The following is a 24865-nucleotide window of genomic DNA, read 5'->3' as shown; positions in this document are numbered from 1 at the left end:
TATTATATTGAAATGTTAAGGTTAGATTAGTTGGTTCGCTCACATAGGAGGGTAAGTGTGGGTGCCAGTCGCAACCCGGTTTGGGTCGTGACACTTTCACATTGTAAAGTTCATTCAAATACAAAAAATAAGGATGATTTTGTTTTTTAAAGATTTCTTGATCATTTCTTATCTTGGCGTTACAAGAAACAATACTACAAGCTTCTTTTCTATCTGGCAACTGATTAAGACCTTTTTATCCTAATTTGAGGAAAACAATATTTTTCTTCCAAAAGTTATTAAATTATCTTAATATATTTAAAATTTATATTATATATACTAGTAATAGTAAATTTAATTATTTAAACTATGTTATCGTGTAGAAATAGTACTATACTGTAGATAACTCTACATTAAATTTAATATACAATACTTGATTTTTGTAACAATTATATATAATCACATTTTTCACCTTGCTAATGGTGTAGATTATGTGTTGAGTCGTGCATGCAAGCATATAATCTAAAAACACTAAAGTTGCTTCCCTCACAATATATCACTCACTTCATCACTCCATCAAAGCACAAAATAATCTCTCTTTTTCTTCCTTACTTTACTTTCGCCATTTTTTCTTCTTCTCTTCTCTCCATTGTTATGGAGTTCTTTGTAACGAGGGCGGTGTTAAGGAGGTGCAAGTAGAAATTATTAACAGTGAGGAAAAAATGGATTATTTAAAACACACATAAATAATTCTACATTAAAATAGACATTGCACTTTAACAGTGATATTATACATTGACGGTGATATTTGCACATTATAATTATTTTTTTTGTACTATTTGAGAAATAAAAAAAAATCAAAGTCATGCCAAAAAAGAACCAATCAAATTGAACTACATATTCACAATACAAACAAATTGTAATTATCTCTAACTTAAATGTTACGTAAAAATAAAATTAATACATACTTCTATAACTCTTGAACACACATAAATAATTCTACCACAACACACAAATATTTTTACATTAACACTAGTATTGCACACAATCAATTAATCTCCTTGTACAATTTCATAGATAAAAAAAAAAATTGGTGTCATTCGAAAAGAGAACCACCAAACAAAACTACTTATTCTCAATACAAACTAACCGTAATTATCACTAACTTAAATATTAAGTATAAAACAAAATTATAACATATTTTAATAATTCTTGAACCTTCATCGACGCCACATGTTTATTCATGTAGACAACTTCATACTAACTAACAAAACACCATAACTAAAAAACAAACTTTCATATTGTAAAGTTTATCCAAGTGCAAAAAATGTGATCGATTTTTTTGAAGATTTCTTGATCATTTCTTATCTTGGTGTTACGAAATACAATACCATAAGCTTTTTTTCTTTTTGGCAACTGACTAATGACTTTTCTATCATTATATGAGGAAAAAAATAACTTCCTTCCAAAAAATTATTAAATTATCTAATGTATTTAAGATTCAAATTATATGTACTAATATTATAAATTTAATTATCTACACTATGTTATTGTTTAGAAGTAGTACTATTCTGTAGATCACTCTCCATTAAATTTACTACACAATACTTGATTCTTGTAACAGTTACATATAATCATATTTTTACTATAGTGAAAGAAAAAATCACCTTGCAAATAGTGGAGATTATGTGCTAAGCCATGCATGCTAGCATATAATCCAAAAACATTAAACTCGGACATTGCACAAACATTGCACATTAACACTTACATTGCACATGAACAATTTATCACTTTTTGCTATTTAAGGAAAAATACATTAAAAATTAACGTCATGCCAAAAAAGAACCATCAAATTGGATTACTCATTCTCAAAACAATACAAACTTACTGTAATTATCTATAACTTAAATGTTAAGTACAAAACAAAATTAAGACATATTTTAATTATTCTTGAACTTCATTGATGCCACATGTTTATGCATGCAGGCAACTTCAACCTCTAACTAGCAAAACATCAAAACTAAAAATCAAACTTTCACATTGTAAAGTTCATCCATGTGCGAAAAATGTGGTCAATTTTTTTTTGGAGATTTCTTGAATTTTTCTTATCTTGGTGTCACAAAATGCAATACTATACGCGTGTTTTCTTTCTAGCAACTGATTAATGACCTTTTTTTATCGTTGTTTGAGGAAAATAACTAAATTTATTCAAAAACATATTAAGTTATCTAATACATTTAAGATTTAAATTATATATAGTAATAACTGTAAATTTAATTATCTAACTATGTTATTGTTTAGAAGTAGTACTATTCTGTAGAGAACTCTCAATTAAATTTAATGCAAAATATTTAGTTCTTGTAATATTTACATATAATCACATTTTTAATATAGTGGGAGTGAAAACCACCTTGCTAATATTGTGGATTATGTGTTAAGTCATGCACGGTAGCATATAATCCAAAAACACTAAAGTTGCTTCCCTCACTATATATCACTCACTTTGTCACTTCATCAAAGAACGAAATAATCTTCTCTTTATCTTCCTTTAATTTGCATTCTCCATTTTTTTCTTCTCTTCTCTCTATAGTTATGGGGTCTCTTCGTAACGAGGGTTGTACTGAGGAGGTGCGAGTAGAAATTAACATTGAGGTGATGGATAATTTACAACATACATAAATAATTTTACATTAACATGATATTGCACTACTTATTCTCAATACAACAAACTGTAATTATTTCCAACTTAAATATTAAGTATAAAAAAAAATCAAATCATACTTTACTTTAATGATTTTTGAACCTTCATTAATGCCACATGTTTATGCATACAGGCAACTTCAATCACTAACTAACAGAACACCAAAACTAAAAAGCAAACTTTCACATTGTAAAGTTCATTCAAGTGTAAAAAATGTGATCGATTTATTTTGGAGATTTCTTGGACGTTTCTTATCTTGGCGTTACAAAATACAAAACTACAAGCTTGTTTTCTTTTTAGGAACTGATTAATGACCTTTTTATCGTTGTTTGAGGTGAAAAATATGGCTACTCCAACAACTAACTAGCGAAACACCAAAACTAAAAGTAAACTTTTACATTGTAAAGTTCATTCAAGTGCAAAAAATGTGGTCTATTTATTTTGGAGATTTCTTGAAACTTCTTATCTTGGCGTTACAAGATACAATACTATAGGCTTGAAATCTTTATAGGAACTGTTTAATAATTTTTTTTTTATCATTGTTTGAGGGGAAAAATATGGCAACTTCAACCACTAACTAGCGAAACACCAAAACTAAAAAGCAAACTTTCACATTGTAAAGTTCATTCAAGTGCAAAAGATGTGGTCGATTTATTTTGGAGATTTCTTAGACATTTCTTATCTTGGTGTTACAAGATACAATACTATAAGCTTGTTTTCTTTCTAGCAACTGATTAATGACCTTTTTAACGTTTTTGTTTGAGGAAAAAAAATATCTTTCTTCATAAAATTATTAAATTATCTATTATATTTAAAATTTAAATTATATATACTAATAATTATAAATATAATATCTACACTATGTTATTGTTTAGATGTAGTGCTATAATCACATTTTTAATACAGTGGGAGAAAAATCACCTCGCTAATAGTGTGGATTATGTGCTAACTGTTAAGTCATGCATGCTAGTATATAATTCAAAAACACTAAAGTTAATTCTCTTCTCTTTACGAGTCTCTTCGTAACGAGGAAGGTGCTAAGAAGGTGCAAGTAGAAATTAACATTGAGGAAATGAATTATTTACAACCCACATAAATAATTCTAAATTAACAAAGACTTTGCACATCAACACTGATATTGCACATCAACACTGACATTGCACATTATAAATTTATCTCCTTGTACTTTTCGAGAAAAATAAGATAAAAAGAATCAACGTCATGCCAAAAATGAACCTACAAATTGAACTACTTATTCTCAATACAACAAATTGTATTTATATCTAACTTCAACGTTAAGCATAAAATAAAATTAACACATACTATTATAACTCTTGTACACACAAAAATAATTCTACATCAACACACCTAAATAATTCTACATTAGCACTAGCATTGCACACAATCAATTTATCTCCTAGTATTATTTCATAGATAAAAACCAAATAACTTGTGTCATTCTAAAAGAGAACCACCAAACTAAACTACTTACTCTCAATACGACTAACTGTAATTATTTCTAATTTAAATGTTAAGTATAAAAAATTATCAAATACTTCGCTTCAATGATTCTAGAACCTTCATTGATGTCACATGTTTATGCATGTAGGCAACTTCAACCACTAACTAGCAAAACACCAAAACTAAAAAGCAAACTTTCACATTATAAAGTTCATTCAAGTGCAAAAAATGTGATTGATTTATTTTGGAAATTTCTTTATCGTTTCTTATCTTGGCATTAAACATACAATACTACAGGCTTGTTTTCTTTCTACAACTAATTAATGACCTTTTTATTGTTGTTTGAGGAAAAAAAATATCTTTCTTCAAAAAATTATTAAATTATCTAATATATTAACGATTTAAATTATGTATAATAATAGTTGTAAATTTAATTATCTACATTATTGTTGTTGTTTAGAAGTAGTACTATAATCACATTTTAATACAATGGTAGAAAAAATCACCTTGCTTGTGCTAAGCCATTCATTGTTGTATATAATCCAAAAACACTAAAGTTGCTTCTCTTCTATATATTATTATGGGTCTCTTCATAGCGAGGGCAGTGCTAAGGAGGTGCAAGTAGAAATTAACAATGAGGAGGAAATGAATTATTTACAATACACATAAATAATTCTATATTATAACACGGATATTGCACATTAACACTAATATTGCACATTAACACTGACATTGCACATTATAAATTTATAATAAAATCTCCCACACTAAAAGAAGAATTCATCTTTTAAAATAGAAAATACTTTTTAAATAAGAAATGAAGAATTCATTGTCCAAAAGTAGATCGCATTTCTTGAGCGTCTGTTCTATGAAAGCAAAGGTTTTATGCTACACCCTCCCGAAAAGTTGTCTTAGGTGCAATTCTCAATAGAAACAAATTGTTATTATCTCTAACTTAATGAAGTATAAAATAAATTTAACACAAACTTTATAAATCTTGAACACACACAAATAATTCTACATTGACACAAATAAATAATTCAACATTAACACTAGTATTGCACACAATCAAGTTATCTCCTTGTACTATTTCATAATATAAAACCAAAAATATTGATGTCGTTCTAAAAGAGAACCACCAAACTATACTATTTATTCTCAATACAAATTAACTGCAATTATCTCCAACTTAAATGATTAGTATAAAACAAAATTAAAACACACTTTAATGATTCATGAACCTTCATTGATGTCACATGTTTATGCATGCAGGCAACTTCAACCTCTAACTAGCAAAGCACCAAAATTAAAAAGCAAACTTTCACATTGTAAAGTTCATCCAAGTACAAAAAATGTGGACGGTTTTTTTTGGAGATTTCTTGACCATTTTTTATCTTGGCGTTACAAGATACAATACTACAAGCTTGATTCCTATCTAGCAACTTATTAATAACTTTTTTATCTTAGTTGGAGGGAAAAAATATTTTTCTTCAAAAAGTTATTAACTTATCTAATATATTTAAGATTTAAATTATATATACTAATTTATCTAAACTATATTACTGTGTAGAAGTAGTACTGTAATGTTGACAACTCTCCATTAAATCTAATGCACAATACTTGGTTCTTGTAACAGTTACATATAATCACATTTCTAATCCAATGGTCACAATTACATCTTCATTATTTACAACGCAAAAATAATTTTGCATTAACACTGACATTACACATCATCATTTTATCTCTATGTATTGTTTTGAAAAGAATAAAAAAAAAATCAAATCATGCTAAAAGGAATCATCAAATTGAACTACATATTTCGAATACAAACAAATTTTAATTATCTTTGACTTAAAAGTAAGTATAAAATAAAATTAACACATATTTTTACAACTCTTGAACACGCACAAATAATTCTATATTAACACGCATAAATAATTATACATTAACACTAGCATTAAACACAATCAATTTATTGGATTGTACTACTTCATAGATATAAAACAAAAAAAAAAACTGGTGTCATTCTAAAAGAGAACTACCAAAACGAAAAAGAAAACTTTCACATTGTAAAGTTCGTCCAAGTGCAAAAAATGTGGACCTTTTTTTTGTGGAGATTCTTTGTCCGTTTCTAATTTTGGTTCTACGAGATGAAATACTACAAGCTTGTTTTCTTTCTAGCAATTGATTAATGACCTTTTTATAATGACATTAACACAAACATTATACATTATCAATTTATCTCTTTGTACAGTTTGAGAAAAATAAAATAAAAAATCAACGTCATACAAAAAAAAATCCATCAAATTGAACTACTTATTTTCAATACAAACAAACTATAATTATCTCTAACTTGTTAAGTATAATTTAAAATTAACACATACTTTTGTAACTCTTTAATGCACATAAATAATTCTACATTAACACATAAATAATTTTACATTAACACTAGCAGTGCACACAATCAATTTACCTCCTTATACTATTTCATAGAACCACCAAACTAAACTACTTATTCTCAATACAAACTAAATGTAATTATCTCTTACTTAAATGTTAAGTATAAATAACCTTTATGATGCCACATGTTTATGCATGCGGGCAACTTCTTTCTAATTAACAAACCAAACAAAAAAGCTAACTTTAACGTTTATCCAAGTGCAAAAAATGTGGTCTGTTTTTTTTTTTGAGATTTCTTGGCCGTTTATTATCTTGGCATGACAAAATACTATACTACAAACTCGTTTTCCTTTAAACAACCGATCAATGACCTTTTTATCCTTGTTTGAGGAAAAATATTACTTTTCTTCAAAAAATTATTAAATTATACAAAATATTTAAGATTTAAATTATATATACTAATAATTGTAAATTTAATTATCTAAACTATGTTACAGATATCCACTAGAATTACACTGTAGACAACTCTCCATTAAATTTAATGCACAATACTTGAATCTTATAACAGTTCCATACAATCACATTTTCAATACAGTGGGAGAAAAAACACCTTGCTAATAGTGTGGATTATGTGCCGAGTTATGCATGCAAGCATATCATCCAAAAACATTAAAGTTGCTTCCCTCACAACATATCACTCACTTCATCACTCCATCAAAGCACCAAATAATCTTCTCTTTTTCTTCTTTTACTTTGCTCAAGTAGAAATCATTAAGATTGAGGAGGAAATCGATTATTTAAAACACACAAACAATTCTACATTGGCATTGATATTGCACATTATCAATTTATCTCTTTGTAATGTTTGAGAAAAAAAATTAAAAATTAATGTCATGCCCAAAAAAACCATGAAATTGAACTACTTATTCTCAATACAAATAAACTGTAATTATATCTTACTTAAATGTTAAGTAAAAAATAAAATTAACATATACTTCTATAACTCTTGAACGCACATAAATGTGATCAATTTTTTTTGGAGATTTCCTGGTCGTTTCTTTTATTGACGTTATAGGATACAATACTACATGCTTATTTTTCATTCTAGCAACTGATTAATGAATATCTTATTCTTGTTTGAGGAAATAAATTTATTTTCTTCAAAAAATTCATCAAAGTATCTATTAAATTGAATATTTAATATATAATACTAATAACAGTAAATTTAATTATCTACACTTTGTTACTGTTTAAAAGTAGTACTATTTTATAGACAACTCCCCATTAAATTTAATGCATAATATTTGATTCTTATAACAGTTACATATAATCACATTTTAATACAGTGGGAGAAGAAGTCACCTTTCTACTAGTGTAAATTATGCGCTAAGTCATGCACACTAGCTTCCCTCACTATATATCACTCGCTTCATCATTCCATCAAAGCACATACTAATTTTCGCTTTTTCTTCCTTTACTTCGCTTTCTCCATTTTTCTTCTTCTCTTTTCTCTATTGTTGTGGGTCCCTTGGTAACGAAGGTAGTGCTAAGGAGGTTCAAGTAGAAATTATGAACATTGAAGAGGAAATGGATTATTTACAATAGACATAAATAATTCTACATTAACACAGACATTGCACATTAACACGACATTGCATATTATCAATTTATCTCTTTATATTGTTTGAGAAAAATAAAAAGAAAAAAATCAACATCATGCCAAAAAAGAACCAAAACTTATTCTCAATACAAACAAATTGTAATTATTTCTAACTTAAATGTTAAGTAAAAAATAAAATTAAAACATACTTTTATAATTCTTGAACACACATAAATAATAATACATTAATAATAGCATTCCACACATTCAATTTATCTCCTTGTACTATTTCATAGGTATAAAACCAAAAAACCGGTATCATTCTAAAAGAGAACCACCTGACTGAACCACTTATTCTTAATACATCTAACTATAATTATCTTTAACTTAAATATTAAGTATAAAACAAAATTAAAACATGCTTGAACCTTCATTGATGCCACAGGTATAATGCATGCAGGCAACTTCAACCTCTAACTAGCAAAATACCAAAACTAAAAAGCAACTTTCACATTGTAAAGTTCATCCAAGTGCAAAAAATGTCGTCGATTTTTTGGAGATTCCTGACTGTTTCTTATTTTGGCATTATAAGATACAATACACAAGCTTGTTTTCTTTCTAGCAACTGATTAATGAATTTTTTATCCTCGTTTGAGGGGAAAAAATTATTATTCTTCAAAAATTTATTAAAGCATCTAATACATTTAAGATTTAATATACCATACTAATAACTGTAACATTAATTATCTACACTATGTTACTGTATAAAAGTAGTACTATATTGTAGATAACTCCTCATTAAATTTAATGCACAATCTTTTATTCTTGTAACAGTTAGTACAGTAGAAGATAAAACCACCTTTCTAATAGTGTCGATCATGTGCTAAGTCATGCATGATAGCTTCCCTCACTATATATCACTCCTTTCATCACTCCATCAAAGCACACAATAATCTTCTCTTTTTCTTCCTTTACTTTGGTTTCTTCATTTTTCTTTTTTTCTCTCTATTGTTATGGTTCTCTTCGTAACTAAGGCGGTGCTGAGGGGGTGCAAGTAGAAATTATTAACATTGAAGAGGAAATGAATTATTTACAATAGACATAAATAATTCTACATCAACACAGACATAGCACGTTAACATAAATATCGTACATTAACGCTGACAATGCACATTATCAATTTATCTCTTTGTATTGTTTGAGAAAAATAAAATGAAAAAAATCAACATTATGCCAAAAAAGAACCACTTATTCTCAATACAAAAAAACTGTAATTATATCTAACTTAAATATTAAGTAAAAAACAAAACTAAAACATACTTTTATAACTCTTGAACACACACAAATAATTATACATCAACACTAGCATTGCACACAATCGATTTATTGTCTTGTACTATTTCATAGATATGAAACCCAAAAAACTGGTATCATTCTAAAAGAGAACCACCTAACTAAACTACTTATTCTTTATACAAACTAACAGTAATTATCTCCAACTTATATGTTAGGTATAAAATAAAATTAAAACATGCCACATGTTTATACATGCAGGCAGGCAACTTCAACCTCTAACTAGCAACACACCAAAACTAAAAAGCAAGCTTTCACATTGTAAAGTTCATCCAAGTACAAAAAATGTGGACGATTTTTTGGGAGATTTCTTGACCATTTTTTATCTTGGCATTACAAGATACAATACTACAAGCTTAATTTCTATCTAGCAACTGATCCATAACCTTTTTTATCCTAGTTGGAGGGAAAAAATTATTTTTCTTTAAAAATTTATTAAATTTTCTAATATATTTAAGATTTAAATTATATATACTAATAATTGTAACTTTAATCATCTAAACTATGGTATTGTTTAGAAGTAGTACTGTACTGTAGACAATTCTCCATTTAATTAAATGCACAAAACTTGGTTCTTGTAACAGTTACATATAATCACATTTTTAACATACGGTCACAATTTCAACTTCATTATTTACAACACAATAATAATTTTGCATTAACAAAGACACTGCACATTATCATTTTATCTCTATGTCGTGTTTTTAGAAGAGTAAATAAAAAAAATCAATGTCATGCCAAAAGGAATCATCAAATTGAACTACATATTCCCAATACAAACAAGTATAAAATAAAATTAACACATATTTTTATAACTCTTGAACACGCACAAATAATTCTATATTAACACGCATAAATAGTTATACATTAACACTAGAACTGCACACAATCAATTTATTGACTTGTACTATGTCATAGATATAAAACCAAAAAAAACTAATGTCATTTTAAAAGAGAACTACCAAATTCAACTAATTATTCTTCATACAAATTAACTATAATTATCTTTAACTTAAATGTAAAGTATAAAATTAAAAAAAAACATACTTGAACCTTCATTGATGCCACATGTTTATGCATACAAGCAACTTCAACCTATAACTAGCAAAACACCAATATGAAAAAAGAAAACATTGTATACAAGTGCAAAAAATGTGGACATTTTTTTTTGGAGATTCTTTGTCCGTTTCTAATCTTGGCGTTACAGATGCAATACTACAAGCATGTTTTCTTCTAGCAATTGATTAATGACCTTTTTATAATGACATTAACAGAGACATTATAAATTATCAATTTATCTCTTTGTAATGTTTGAGAAAAAAAAATCAACGTCATGCCAAAAAAATCCATCAAATTAAACTACTTATACTCAATACAAAGAAACTGTAATTATCTCCAACTTGTTAAGTATAATTTGAAATTAACACATACTTTTATAACTCTTGAACACACATAAATAAATATACATTAACACAAATAATTTTACATTAACACTACCATTACACACAATCAAAATATCTCCTTGTACTATTTCATAGATAAAAGCCAAAAAAACTGGTGTCAATCTAAAAGAGAACCACCAAACTAAACTACTTATTCTCAATACAAACTAAATGTAATTATCTCTAACTTAAATGTTAAGTATAAAACAAAATTCAAACATATTTTAATGATTCTTGAACCTTTATGACGCCACATGTTTATGCATGCGGGCGACTTCTTTCTAACTAGCAAAACAACGAAACAAAAAAGCAAACTTTCATATTGTAAGGTTTATCCACGTACAAAAAATATGGTCTGTTTTTTTCTTTTGGGAGATTTCTTAGCCGTTTCTTATCTTGATGTTACAAAATACAATACTACAGGCTTGTTTTCTTTTTAACAACCGATTAATGACCTTTTTATCCTTGTTTGAGGAAAAATATTATTTTTCTTCAAAAAATTATTAAATTATATAATATATTTAACATTTAAATTATATATACTAATAATTGTAAATTCAATTATCTAAACTATGTTACTGATATGAAGTAGTACTATACTGTAGACAACTCTCCATTAAATTTAACACACAATACTTGAATCTTGTAACAGTTCCATATAATCACGGTTTTAATACAGTGAGAGAGAGAAACCACCTTGCTAATAGTGTGGATTATATGCCGAGTCATGCATGCAAGCATATAATCCAAAAACAGTAAAGTTGCTTTCCTCACAATATATCACTCAGTTCATCACTCCATTAAAGCACAAAATAATCTTCTCTTTTTCTTCCTTTACTTAGCTCAAGTAGAAATCATTAAGATTGAGGAAATGGATTATTTAAAACACATATAAACAATTCTACATTAGCATCGATATTGCACATTATCAATTTATCTCTTTGTAATGTTTGAGAAAAAAATTAAAAATTAATGTCATGCCAAAAAAGAACCATCAAATTGAACTACTTATTCTCAATACAAACTATTTGTAATTATATCTAACTTAAATGTTAAAGTAAAAAATAAAATTAACATGTACTTTTATAACTCTTGACCGCACATAAATAATTCTACATTAACACACATAAATAATTCTACATTAACACTAGTGTTGCACACAATCAATTTATCTCCTTGTACTCTTTCATAGACATAAAACCAAAAACAGTGGTGTCATTTTAAAAGAGAACGACCAAACTAAACTATTCATTCTTAAATACAAGCTAACCAACTAACTGTAAATATCTCTACATTAGATGTTTAGTATAAAACAAAATTAGAACATACTTTAATGATTCTTCTACCTTCATAAATGTCACATGTTTATACATGCAGGCAACTTAACTTTAACTAGCAAAACACCAAAACTAAAATTCAAACTTAGACATTGTAAAGTTTATTCAAGTGCGAAAATTGTGGACGGTTTTTTTTGGATATTTCTTGGCTGTTTCTTATTTTTTGCGTTACAAAATACAATCCTACAGACTTGTTTTCTTTCTAACAACCAATTAATGACATTTTTATCCTTGTTTGAGGAAAAAAAAATATTTTTCTTAAAAAATTATCAAATTATCTAATATATATAAGATTTAAATTATATATACTTATATTGTAAATTTAATTATCTAAACTTCCGATTAAATTTAATACACAATACATGGTTCCATATATTGTGCAATACAGTGGGAGAAGAAATCACCTTGCATGCTAGCATATAATCCAAAAACACTTCCTTCCTCACTATATATCACTCACTTCATCACTCCATCAAAGCACAAAATAATCTTCTCTTTTTCTTCTTTTACATTGGTTTCTCCATTTTTTCTTCTCTTCTTTGTATTGTTATCGGGTCTCTTCGTAAAGAAGGTGGTGCTAAGAAGGTGCAAGTAGAAATTATAAATCTTGCCGAGGAAATAGAGAAAAAATCAGAAAAAAGTGTAGGTGAAATTATTAATCCTCCTGTGGTGTTGTCTTCAACTGTTTTATCATTAATGGAATTAGAAAAATTGAAGGAAATTCCTCCTCTAGATGAGGGATCATCATTAGCTACTAAAGCTAATTGGGACTTTGAACATATGGAGTGGATTTGGTCACCTTACACTTAAGAAGAGTACCTTCGCTATAATAAGAAAAAATAGATAAGATTCCCCAGCTCGTGGATTAATGTATTATATGTTTTTATTTTCGTTTTTAAGTCTCTGAGAAATTCGATCAGGTTATTATTTTTTTAACAATTTTATTTTTCTCTTTTCTGCATGTAATGTATAGTGTAAAAGTTCTTTTATCTTAGATTTCAGGCCAAAAGAATTATGTAGCTATTTTTTAGAAAAAGCTTAATTAACGTTACTGCATCAACAATGTCAAAATTATATAATTATACAAATACAAATGTGATGCTCAATAAATTTCTATGTACCTATGTGAATTTTTTTTTAGGTAATTCACTAATTAAAATAAGTGCTTAATTAATTCTTGTGCAACAATAGTTTCAAAAAAATTGTGTAGTTACTCTAAAATGGTGCTTAACTAACATTTGTGCACCAATACTATGAAATAAAATTGTGCAATTACTTAAAATCAGTGCGTTAATTAACTTTTATGTATCAACATAGTAAAAAAAAACTTGTGTAATTACTTAAAATTGTGCTAAATTAACGTGTGTGCACCAATTGTGTAAAAAATAAACACTATGTCTTTACTTTAAACTGATGCTTAATTATAACTAGTGTGCACCAATAGTGCAAAAACAATTGCGCAGTTACTTAATCGACTTTTGTGCACAAAAAACTAAGGCTGGCGTTCAGTTCAGTTTTTTATTTTAATTTTTGGAACTATTGTACCGAACACCAAACCAAATTAATTCGATTCAATTTTTTTAATTCAATTTAATTTTTGTAATTCATTCAGTTTATTAAATTCAATTTTGAAGTCACTGGTCATGGTCGTTGATTGTTGCCCTGATCGGTGATAGCTGAGGCTTAATCATGGAATTGGAATTTTGGAAGAGAAGGCACAAGGTACAGCGGAAATTGGAAAAACATAGATGAAAACCTAATCCTAACTTACTAATTGCTAAGGGCAAAAAAGAAAATAAACCTAAAAGCTCTACTAGTATTAACAATTCTAAAAATAACTTAAATACACAATTATAAGTTTTATATTCTCTAATTTTTCCTTCTTTTTTTTAAATATTTCATAATTCTCTTTTTTTTTAATTTTACTGTAAACAGATACATTACATTCTCTCTCCTATAATACACAATCACCCATTTTAAGGCCTATTTAAAACACGCAACCTTTTAAATCAGTTTTTGAATTTTGAATTTTCTCCATTTAAACACTCAACCTTTTAAATCAGTTTTTTTTATTTTGAATTATTAATTTTAATTAATTTTAAAAAAAGACCTAATTTTGAAATTTTGAATTTCAAAATTCAAAAAAATTCAAATTTCAAAAATCAGGACAACTCTTAACTTCTCCCGTTTTTCTTACTCCATCAAGTTTCACTTCCTTTTTTTCCATAATCATCTTCCTTCGTCTTAACCCAACAGAATTTATTGGTTTCTTCTTTTTATTCTTAATCCATCATCTTTTTCTTCTTAATCTGTAATCGTCTTAACCCAGCATCTTTTTATTATTAAGGGAAAAGGGTCTGATATACCCCTCAACTTTGTCATTTAGAGCTGATATACCCCTCGTTATAAAAGTGACTCATATATGCCCTTACCGTTATACAAACGACTCACATATACCCCTGCCATTACAAAATGGCACATATATACTCTTCATTTAACGGAAGTTAAAAAATTAGTTTTAAATTTATATTTGTTACTTCTAATTTTTTTTTAAAAATTATTTAGTGGTATATATGATTCTTCTATCAATGTTAAAGGTATATTTTAATTTTTTTCATACATAAATTATTTTTTGACTTCTTTTATTATAATTATTTGAGTTTCTTATTCTTATTTTGTTTTTTTTTCTTTAATTCCTTAGTTTAAAGAAAAAAAATTTAAACTATTTTTTTGGGTGTGTATTGTAATTTAATTTCGTATTCGAAGAAAAAATTTGGCCATCTAAATAAAGTCTTACAAGAATACTAGTGAAACATTAATAAATTTGATTATCAAAATAATAATTATAAATTAGTCATTGAAACAAAAAAAGTTAAAAAAATATGTTTGACGAGTATTAAATTTACCCATATGGGATTATATTTTTTAGAAAAAAATAATAAAAATTTAGATTAAAATTATTATTTTTTTCATTTCCGTTAGAGGAAAAGGGTATATGTGAGCCATTTGTTTACAAATAAGGGTATATATGAGCCACTTTTATAACGAGGGGTATATCAGCTCTAAATGATAAAGTTGAGGGGTATATCAGACCTTTTTCCCTATTATTAATCCATCATCAGTTCGTCTTTTCTTCTCTTTTTTGTTTTTGTTAATTGTTCTATTACATTATAGTAATGGATCCATTAATTAATAGAAGGATATATGATTCCGACGATGAAAAATTGGAAAGAAAATAGGAAAAAGTCTTTGCATGATCCTATGAATCTTCAGAAGGATTCAAACAAGGACTCTGGCGAAACATCAAAATCAAAGGTTGTCAAAGTACAACAAAAAAAAAAGAAGCAGCAAACATTGTTGTTAGGCCTACATTGTCTCGGGTTAGTATTTTGGTACTTAAAACTGGGAAAAATTTAAGGAATCCATAGTGTAATTCAATAATTACATTCTGTCCCGAAAAATTTAGTATTTACAAAAAATCCCTTAAATTTATTGAGCCGTGATACTTTAGACTCTAGTAATACATGGTAAATGATACATTGTAATTTTAAACTATTGAGAAAAAAGAAAGGGAAAAAATGATACAGTTAATGTTGTTAATAAAACAGCTAAATTTACGGTAACATATCATTAATCAGCATAAAATCAGCACTCAATTGGATATTAATTTCAAATTTTGAAAAATAAAGATTATGTCATCTATTTTGAAAATAATTTTTTTGAACAATCTGTTAAATTTCGAACTACAATAATTTTATTATTGTTACAGTGGATTTTTCAAGATGAATACTTCGATTTTGATGAGACATTCCGGAATTTGGGTGAACGAATTGCAGTATGAAAGTCACAAAATCGACGGAATCGTTGTTGGAGATTCAATTTCGTTTTCTAATCTCAAAGCAGCAATTGCAGCCGAGTTGGATATTGATGTATCAAGGAAAGAAATTGAAATTCGATACATTGTAGAAGGTAACTCCTATCCGATGAAACTTAAGAACGATATGAGTGTTAAACTATATTTTGAACTGAAAACGAGCCTGGATTTTCAGTGTATCCATTATGTATTGACACAATTGAAAAGAATAGTGGTACTGTACATAACTTTGATGGAACAAGTGGAGAAATAACGTGTGTAGAAGGCACAACACATGATACACAGGCTTTGGCAATGGTTGAAACTATATACATACTGATGACTAAACAATACACACACTGATTCTATATGTATCATCAAAAACAGTTGATGACGCATTTATTAAACTTAGTGAATGATACATTATAACAATTTTCAAAACATGTATCAGTACATCAACTAAACAACTAATACCTTACTGATACATGATATCAGTTTTCATAAATTCATACTATCTGCAAAACATGTGATACATATCTACTACATGTATCAGTGAATTGACTAAACACTGTACACACTGATTCTATATGTATCATCAAGCACAGTTGATGACGCATTTACTAAACTTATTGAATGATACATTATAACAATTTTCAAAACTTCATGATACATATAAAATATTATGATACACAACAAATTCATGTATCAATTCATCATCTAAGACACTATACACACTTATTCAAATGTATCGGCAAGCACACTAGATTCCTTAAAATTTTTACTAATTTCAACAATAGTTTTAAGTACCAAAATACTAACCCGAGACAATGTAAACCTAACAACAATGTTTGTTGCTTCTTTTTTTGTTGTATTTTGACAACCTTTGATTTTGATGTTTCGCCAGAGTCTTTGTTTGAATCCTTCTGAAGATTCATAGGATCATGCAAAGACTTTTTCCTATTTTCTTTCCAATTTTCATCGTTGAAATCATATATCCTTCTATTAATTAACGGATCCATTACTATAATGTAATCGAACAATTAACAAAAAAAAAAGAGAAGGAAAGACGAACTGATGATGGATTAATAATAAAAAGATGTTGGGTTAAGACGATTACAGATTAAGAAGAAAAAGATGATGGATTAAGAATAAAAAGAAGAAACCAATAAATTTTGTTGGGTTAAGAAGAAGGAAGATGATTATGGAAAAAAAGGAAGTGAAACTTGATGGAGTAAGAAAAACGGGAGAAGTTAAGAGTTGTCCTGATTTTTGAAATTTGAAATTTTTTGAATTTTGAAATTCAAAATTTCAAAATTAGATCTTTTATTTAAAATTAATTAAAATTAATAATTCAAAATAAAAAAACTCATTTAAAAGGTTGAGTGTTTAAATGGAGAAAATTCAAAATCCAAAAACTGATTTAAAAGGTTGCGTGTTTTAATGGAGAAAAAATAGGCATTAAAATGGGTGATTGTGTATTATAGGAGAGAGAATGTAATGTATCTGTTTACCGTAAAATTAAAAAAAAAAAGAGAATTATGTAATATTTAAAAAAAGAAAGGAAAATTAGAGAATATAAAACTTATAGTTGTGTATTTAAGTTATTTTTCCTTAATTATTACATAATATTTATTATTTTTTGTATATATATTAGAGTATATATTTCATTAAACCGAAATATCAAAAATATAAAAACATATTTTATCAAAAACCAATCCGAAAAATCAAAAATACAAAAACATGTCACAGGAAACCGGAAATTAAATCAGTTTGATATGGTATTTCGGATTTTCGATAGTTACGTCCAGCCCACATTAATATCACCGAACCAAACCAATTTTTTTTTTGTTGATATATTGGTTTAATATCACCGAACCAAACCAATTTTTTTTTTTTGATATATTGGTTTCTGTAACATCATTTTTTATTTTTGATGTTTCGATTTCGATAATAAGTTTTTCATATTTTGGTATTTCGGATTTTAACCAAAATATACACACTAATATGCATACTATACTAAATATTATGTAGCTATTAATTCTATTAAGCATTTTCAGTTTATTTCATTTTTTACCCTTCGCAACTAGCAAGTTAACGTTTCATTTTTTGTTTTTCCAATTTCTGCCACCTTCTGCTTCTGCCTTCTAGCCTTCTCTTCCAAATTTCACTTCCAAGTTAAGCCTCCAGCGACCACCAACCAGTGATTTCAAAACCGAATTACGAAAAATGAATCGAATTAAAAAATCACAATCGAATTAAAAAATCACAAACTGAACCAAATTAATTCAGTTCGGCATTCAGTAAAACAATTTTCAAAAATCGAAAGCAAACCAAATGACCGAATGCCCGACTCTTATATCTCAGGTTGCATATCTCAAATCTGGTCGAGTAAATTGCAACTCTAAAAGGATTATGAAGATCTAGCGGCAACAAAAAAAGGCATGAACAACAGAAAACATTAATGAGATTGGGGTGATCAACTGAAGTTTTTGCAACAGTCGTGTCAAAAAATTTATATAGCTTTTTACAAAACGGTACTTACTTAACTATTGTGCATCAATAATATAAAAAAGAAAATTGTTTTACTAAAAATGATACTTATTAACTTTTGTACATCAATAGTGTCAAAAAAATTGTGTATTTACTTAAATGGGGTGCTTAATTAACTTGTGTGCACTGTTATGGACAGTTCCCGTGACTCTATATAAAGCTAAATGAGGATAAGTGTTTCGTAAACTACACGAGCAGAACATGATAGACATTCGGACTGTGGAGCAACTCCCATAAATGGATGGAAAATATTCACATATCAACAACTTAAAAAATTAAACACTGCGATGAACTTTTACACTAATTCAAAAGAAAAGCTGAAACAGGTGACACACCTTTTCTAGTAGTCCCTCTATCTCTCTTTTGTGGCATTCAGCAACTCCAGGACGGTCAGTAAACGGGGTTTATGTTTGTAAGAGATGACATTATAGGCAGTCTGCACACGGAAGAAACGGTCAGTATCTGCGCATCTAATTATAATGCTCAGCCAATCAAGATAGTCCTACTAGAAGCTATTCATCATTGCTTAATGCAACTGAGAACTGGCCCTTATTTCACCATTCAAACAAGTCTCCATACCAAAAAGAAAGATTATTTCATTTTACTTATACATTCACCCGCAATAAGATGCTATTTCACTTTTACAGAAGGGTTCCAAAAGTAACGTCAGCCTTCACTAATTCAGCAGAAACAACAGTCCTCCGGTCTTAGAGATTGTTGAAGCCATTTATCAGGCAGGCCTAAAACGCCTTCAGCTTACCATCAGAGTCAACTGAGCTATCTACATAATTTATAGAAAAATAATGAAACAAAAACTTAAGCTCACATGGCTCAGACCTTCACTTGTAAGATATTTTGAATTTAATTTCTACATATTATTTGTGTCTTGACCCTTTCAGAAGAATCAATTTTATGATGAAGACGATGAAGTAGATTATCCAATTGAGTCATACCTTTAAATTTTAAGTAATGCTCAATGACATCGTCAACACTCAACCCGCTAGTCAAAACTTGGTATGTAACCATGAAGGAAGGCCTTCTTAAAGCCCACCAGGGTAATCCATTGGAACAACTCCATTACAAAAAAGATGCTAATTTCCCTGGAATGCCAACAGTTAATGATAGTTATTACAAATTCTTTTATAAGAAGATAACTTGTCTGAGACTTTAAATGCTTTTGCAAGCCAGAGACCTTCAACAAAAAAAGTGCATGAATCCATAACCATGACAATAATAGACAACAAAAACTTTAGGGGAAGATTTCAAAGCCCACGAGAATTAACCTAATAAGACTTTGCCGACAAATGTAGGAAAATTATACAATGTAAATCACATCAATATTACGGCTATGACATCCAACTTTCAATAACTTGTACGCTAAAATAGACTCTTCTCCCTTTGCCTTAGTGTATGTAAGGGAAAAGCACTAATACTCAAAGCATCCTTCAGGGACCAAGTCATCTTTCTCAAGAATGTCTACATTACTTATAACATGTAGTAAATTTTGGAGCTTATAATCTTATGAACCCAACATTCCACCTTCCAATATGAGTATGCAATTGTCTCATAATCAAATAGAAGGCTGACAGTTAAGGAAACTAAATCTTTTCACTGCAAAGCCAAAACAAAACTCTCGCATTAACTCCATCCGCTTTTGTTCCTATTTATTTATTATTGTTAGCTATTAAAATCATCTCTCATTTTGAAAAGGAAAAGTAGGAAGAAGCCATAACATGCTACATTACAAAGTACAGAACAAGCTAAGAACATTGACAGATAAGAAAGGAAAATCAGGCAATGAGGCATCAACATGTTCCCAATAACCTTAGAAAAAAGGAATAAGAGCATAATAGACGTTTCCCAAATGGGATATCATGCTATTTTGGGAATATTCCTCCATTAAAATAGACGACAAAGGTATATATGCATACAAGTTTCAACTGTCACCGCTTCCAAAAGTTATAACAATCTTTACAAAGATGACATAACAAGCTTACGGTAGAACATACATTCGCAAAAATGACGTACACAAAACATTTTTAACTAGATAAATGCTTACTTCACGAGAATATACGTACATAAATGTCCAACTTACTTCACGACAATACATGTACCAAATGTCCTTTAACATTTTCAGAATCTGAATAATGACGTACTGATTATTTTCAACTTACTTTATCCGAATATATCCAACATACTTTACGAGAATGTGCAAGTGACAAATGTTCATCTTACATCAAATTGTATAGCTATCAATTATGCTCGTCAATTATCATTCGGTTCCAGGAAAACTGAAAGAACATTTGGTACACATTCTCTCGTAAAGTAAGTTGGAGATTTATGTACGTCATTGGTTCCTGAAAAGGTTAAAGGACATTCGGTATGTATATTCTCGTTAGTTAGCAGTTTTGTTGTTAAAATTATTTATGTAGGTCATATCTTTGCGACTGTACCTTTTTATGTTTTTGATGACTGTGACTTAAGCGCTAGTTTTCATGCACATCGATGCCACGTAACTCTGTCCACCAAGGCTAGGATAGATGAGAAGAATCACCCAGCATTATTAAACATGAGACCTTAGGGTTCTCAACCAATTCCTTAACCACTAGGCCACACCCTTGGGAACAAAATGATGATGATTTCACCTTTTCAAGGACATATATACCAAAATGTCCTTTTCGCCTTTTCAGGAACAAAATATTTATTGACGTGCAAAATGAATAGCTATTCAATCTGAAGTAAGATGGGAAAAGCCAATTTTGCTGACGGTCATTTCATTTCTTAAATCCATAAATAATTTTATGCCTGGATTTTGAGAAAATTTGTCATTAATGTATTGACCGCTAATCGACAGAAAAGGGAATGATTAATCTTGAAATGCCCTTGAAATGCTAACAGTGGTGCAAAGTGCATCCACATTTTATGTACATCATCTTTGTGAATGTACCTTCTACCCTAAGATTGTCTTGACGTCTTCATAAGATTGTTCTAGTGTTTGGAAGCATTGGCAATTGAGACTTGTATACACATTTTACCTTTGTCGTCTACTATAATGGAGGAATGTTCCTAAATGGGCGTGATATTCCATGCGGAAGTAATGTGCTTCTTTCTGATCGTTTATGTTTTTTACTTCTCCAACTGCACACTTGTTAAATCCGACAATGGATTATTGAGGTGGTGAGTTCAGTATGGCTGAAAACATTTTCCTCTCAAAATGTTCTCTTTATTGTTAACTTATCTTGAAGTCAAGAAAATATTTTCCCTACTCATGATTTTCCACCAAAAGAGCGGAAAAGACTTCACTCACTTATTGGCGAAAGTAATTTTCCATTACAAATATCCTAAATCTAAATCCAGGTCACTTACTTCAACTGACGATTTCTTTCCAACAACCTTTAACATTCAAATTTATGTTGAAACTATATTTTCGTACCTCATCCAATACATCTAGTAAATTACCAATGGAACTCTCAATGGAGTCCTCTTAGCCATAATTTCTAATCTGGGACACCTCTAACATGTAACAATTGACATATGACATGATAATCAGAAAGCTAATCTCAAAAGAACATATATCACATAGTTCAGAAAGTTAAGAAAACATGTAATCTATAATACTCACTTTAACCAGCATTAGACCAATACCCCGATAATCAAGAAAACATGAACCAAAACCCTGTGTTAATATTAAGAAGATCAAAAAATCAAAAAAAGTCTTGCACACGGCGCCTGGCCTCCATGTTATCAAGATCAAGAAACTACAGAGCCCCTCTCACTTCTCACTAAAATTGACCTTCTGTTTCCCCAAAAACCATCCACAACTGAAAAAAAGGGGGCGAGGAATTCAATGCACATACGATCTGATGTTATTCTGATGAGTACTCATTTCAAACCCAAATAATTTATAACTCAATTCAATAAATTGCAGTTTGCAGCAGCATAGACCAATACCCAAAAATCAAGAAAATCCTGAACCCTACACCCTATCTTAATATTAAGAATGATAAATGAAGATCAAAAAGTTATACCTCTCTTGCACAGCGCCTGGCCTCCATTACAGAGCCCTCTCACTTGTCACTGAAATTGAGTACTCATTTCAACCCAACGTAACATGTAACACATCACTAGAAGAGAAAATTTAAGAGATGAGAATTCAGATGTGTTTGGTCGCTCGCGGAGAAATATAAGATTGGGATTAGTTTAACCCCAAATCAAAGGTGATTTTCCGATCATTCTAGAATTCTAATTTTTCCTCATTCAAAATTATGTATAGTACTAAATATAATTTTTAATTCATATTAAAAATTTATTATAACTGCACCTTAATTCTAAATGAGTTAGGTTAACTATATCAAGCGACACTTTTAAGTAGAAAAAAAAATGAATTAATGTTATTCTAAATAAGACGTATATATTAAAATTAATGGCTTTTTTCATTATTTAATCGGAGTACAACTTGTACAAAAAAAAGATCTTCCAACGAGGAGTTTATTCCTAGGGATTAGTTAACCCAATATATATATTCCTAGGGATTAGGGGATCGGGTTTAGCCAAAACTTTGTTAAAAGAGAATTATTTATATTTATAAATATAATACATGAATTAGCCATTTCTATGTAGAAGGAAAATTTAGTAAGATTTGAAATTTCTGCTATACATTTGCAATAATAAATAATTGTCAATGTGAAAAATCAACATTATCATCTGCTAAACGTAGTTGATTTCAAGCTAAATGTAATCTTACACGCTCGAAAACACTATTTTAGTAGAATTGTTATTGTGTTTATGATGTTATCATCAATTAAACGAAAGAGTTAATGTATAAAGATAATCTTATTATGTAATTATCTTTTCCATCATTAGGCATTAGTTTCTAATACTTTTTTCTTAGAACAGGGATCAGTTTATACAATTTAAAAGTTAATTAGTTTGACATTGCCTCATAGTAATGCAGATTGCAGGGGTGTAGGGCGCTTCATTAAAAAAAATGCTGGGATTTAGGGTAAACATGAACATATGGAGTGGAGTAGTAAATCGGTGTAAATCATAGGAAAATCAAAATACAGTAGTTATTGATGTGTAAATCATACGATATAAATAAAATAAAAAACTACCCCTCAAGAGGAATTCAGCCATTTGTTCTCGTTATCTTAAATGTTTATAACTATCTTCTTCCTATCAAACTTCATCGATGTACTAAATGTGCTCTACGCGAAAAAATTGAGTGTTTAGGTTACCTGTTTGCTTACCAACAGTTCGACTTAACTTGTCTATTCTTTCTACACCTGTCCTGCCAGTGTATTTTTTTTTCCATACACTTGCTTCAAATCTGTTACATAATGAAAGTTTAAAGGAATTTAACTTATATGCATTTGACGGTGTAATGAATTTAATTGATGCTGTAAATTTTTCCTCTTGGTGAAATTAATAATTCATGTTCCTATGTGGTCTAACAGCAGGATGATACATTAGGTCATTATCTGATCCCCTCCTTCCTTTATTGGGTCACCACCTAGCTGACGGTGAATCCATTAAATCATGATGTGTGCTTTGCAAATTATGGCGATAGAGCAATTAACCCTGTTTATCACCATTACCAGTTAGTGCATCTACTTCAGCTTCACCTAATTCGTCATCATCGAGTTGTAAAGGAAGATTGATAGGCCAAAAGACTCAAAAGCCAGAATTGATTGCCAAAACTCTCATCTGGTTTGGATCATCCTTAATAAACTGTAAATAACAAAAACTTCATCAGCTGAATAATCAATATGGACATTTGACTATAAAACATGTTCTATAAGGAAAAAAGGAAGACAATATTAATCAACAATAGAGGGAAATTCCTTTTTTTTTTAAATGTATGTTTGTTATGCACATAGATGCCTATCTTAAGAAATTTTGATCGATTTTTCTTATTGCCTTTTGTAAATGCATTTGAATCAGACTTTACACAGTGTTTGACATTTTGAAAATATGTAACATTGTACATACTGGATTGTTCATCTGCAGTGAATTTTCATATTTATTTATATTTATCTTTGTAGATATCTCTAAATCATAAGACGTTACTGAATGTCTTGGCTAAGTTTCATTTATCTGATTTATAACATCTGCTGATTTAGGCTCATTTTCCCCAAATCAATGAAGAACGGAAAGCTAGTTCCTTTTTTCCAAATTAACCAAGGTTAC

General features: G+C 28.9%; 1 long non-coding RNA gene across 1 annotated transcript; it reads right to left on the bottom strand.

Moving 5' to 3' along the window:
- Nucleotides 1-7682: 7682 nt before the first annotated feature.
- LOC104645735 (uncharacterized) lies at nucleotides 7683-22932 on the bottom strand. The gene is made up of 4 exons (XR_739824.4): nucleotides 22705-22932; nucleotides 19630-19776; nucleotides 19012-19112; nucleotides 7683-8087 (listed from the first exon to the last, which is right to left on the bottom strand). It is a non-coding gene; the product is annotated as an uncharacterized lncRNA (long non-coding RNA).
- Nucleotides 22933-24865: the final 1933 nt, after the last annotated feature.

The sequence above is a fragment of the Solanum lycopersicum genome, chromosome 2 (assembly GCF_036512215.1).
Source record: "Solanum lycopersicum chromosome 2, SLM_r2.1".
Taxonomy (NCBI): domain Eukaryota; kingdom Viridiplantae; phylum Streptophyta; class Magnoliopsida; order Solanales; family Solanaceae; genus Solanum; species Solanum lycopersicum.
This window is presented reverse-complemented; position numbering and strand designations above follow the sequence as displayed.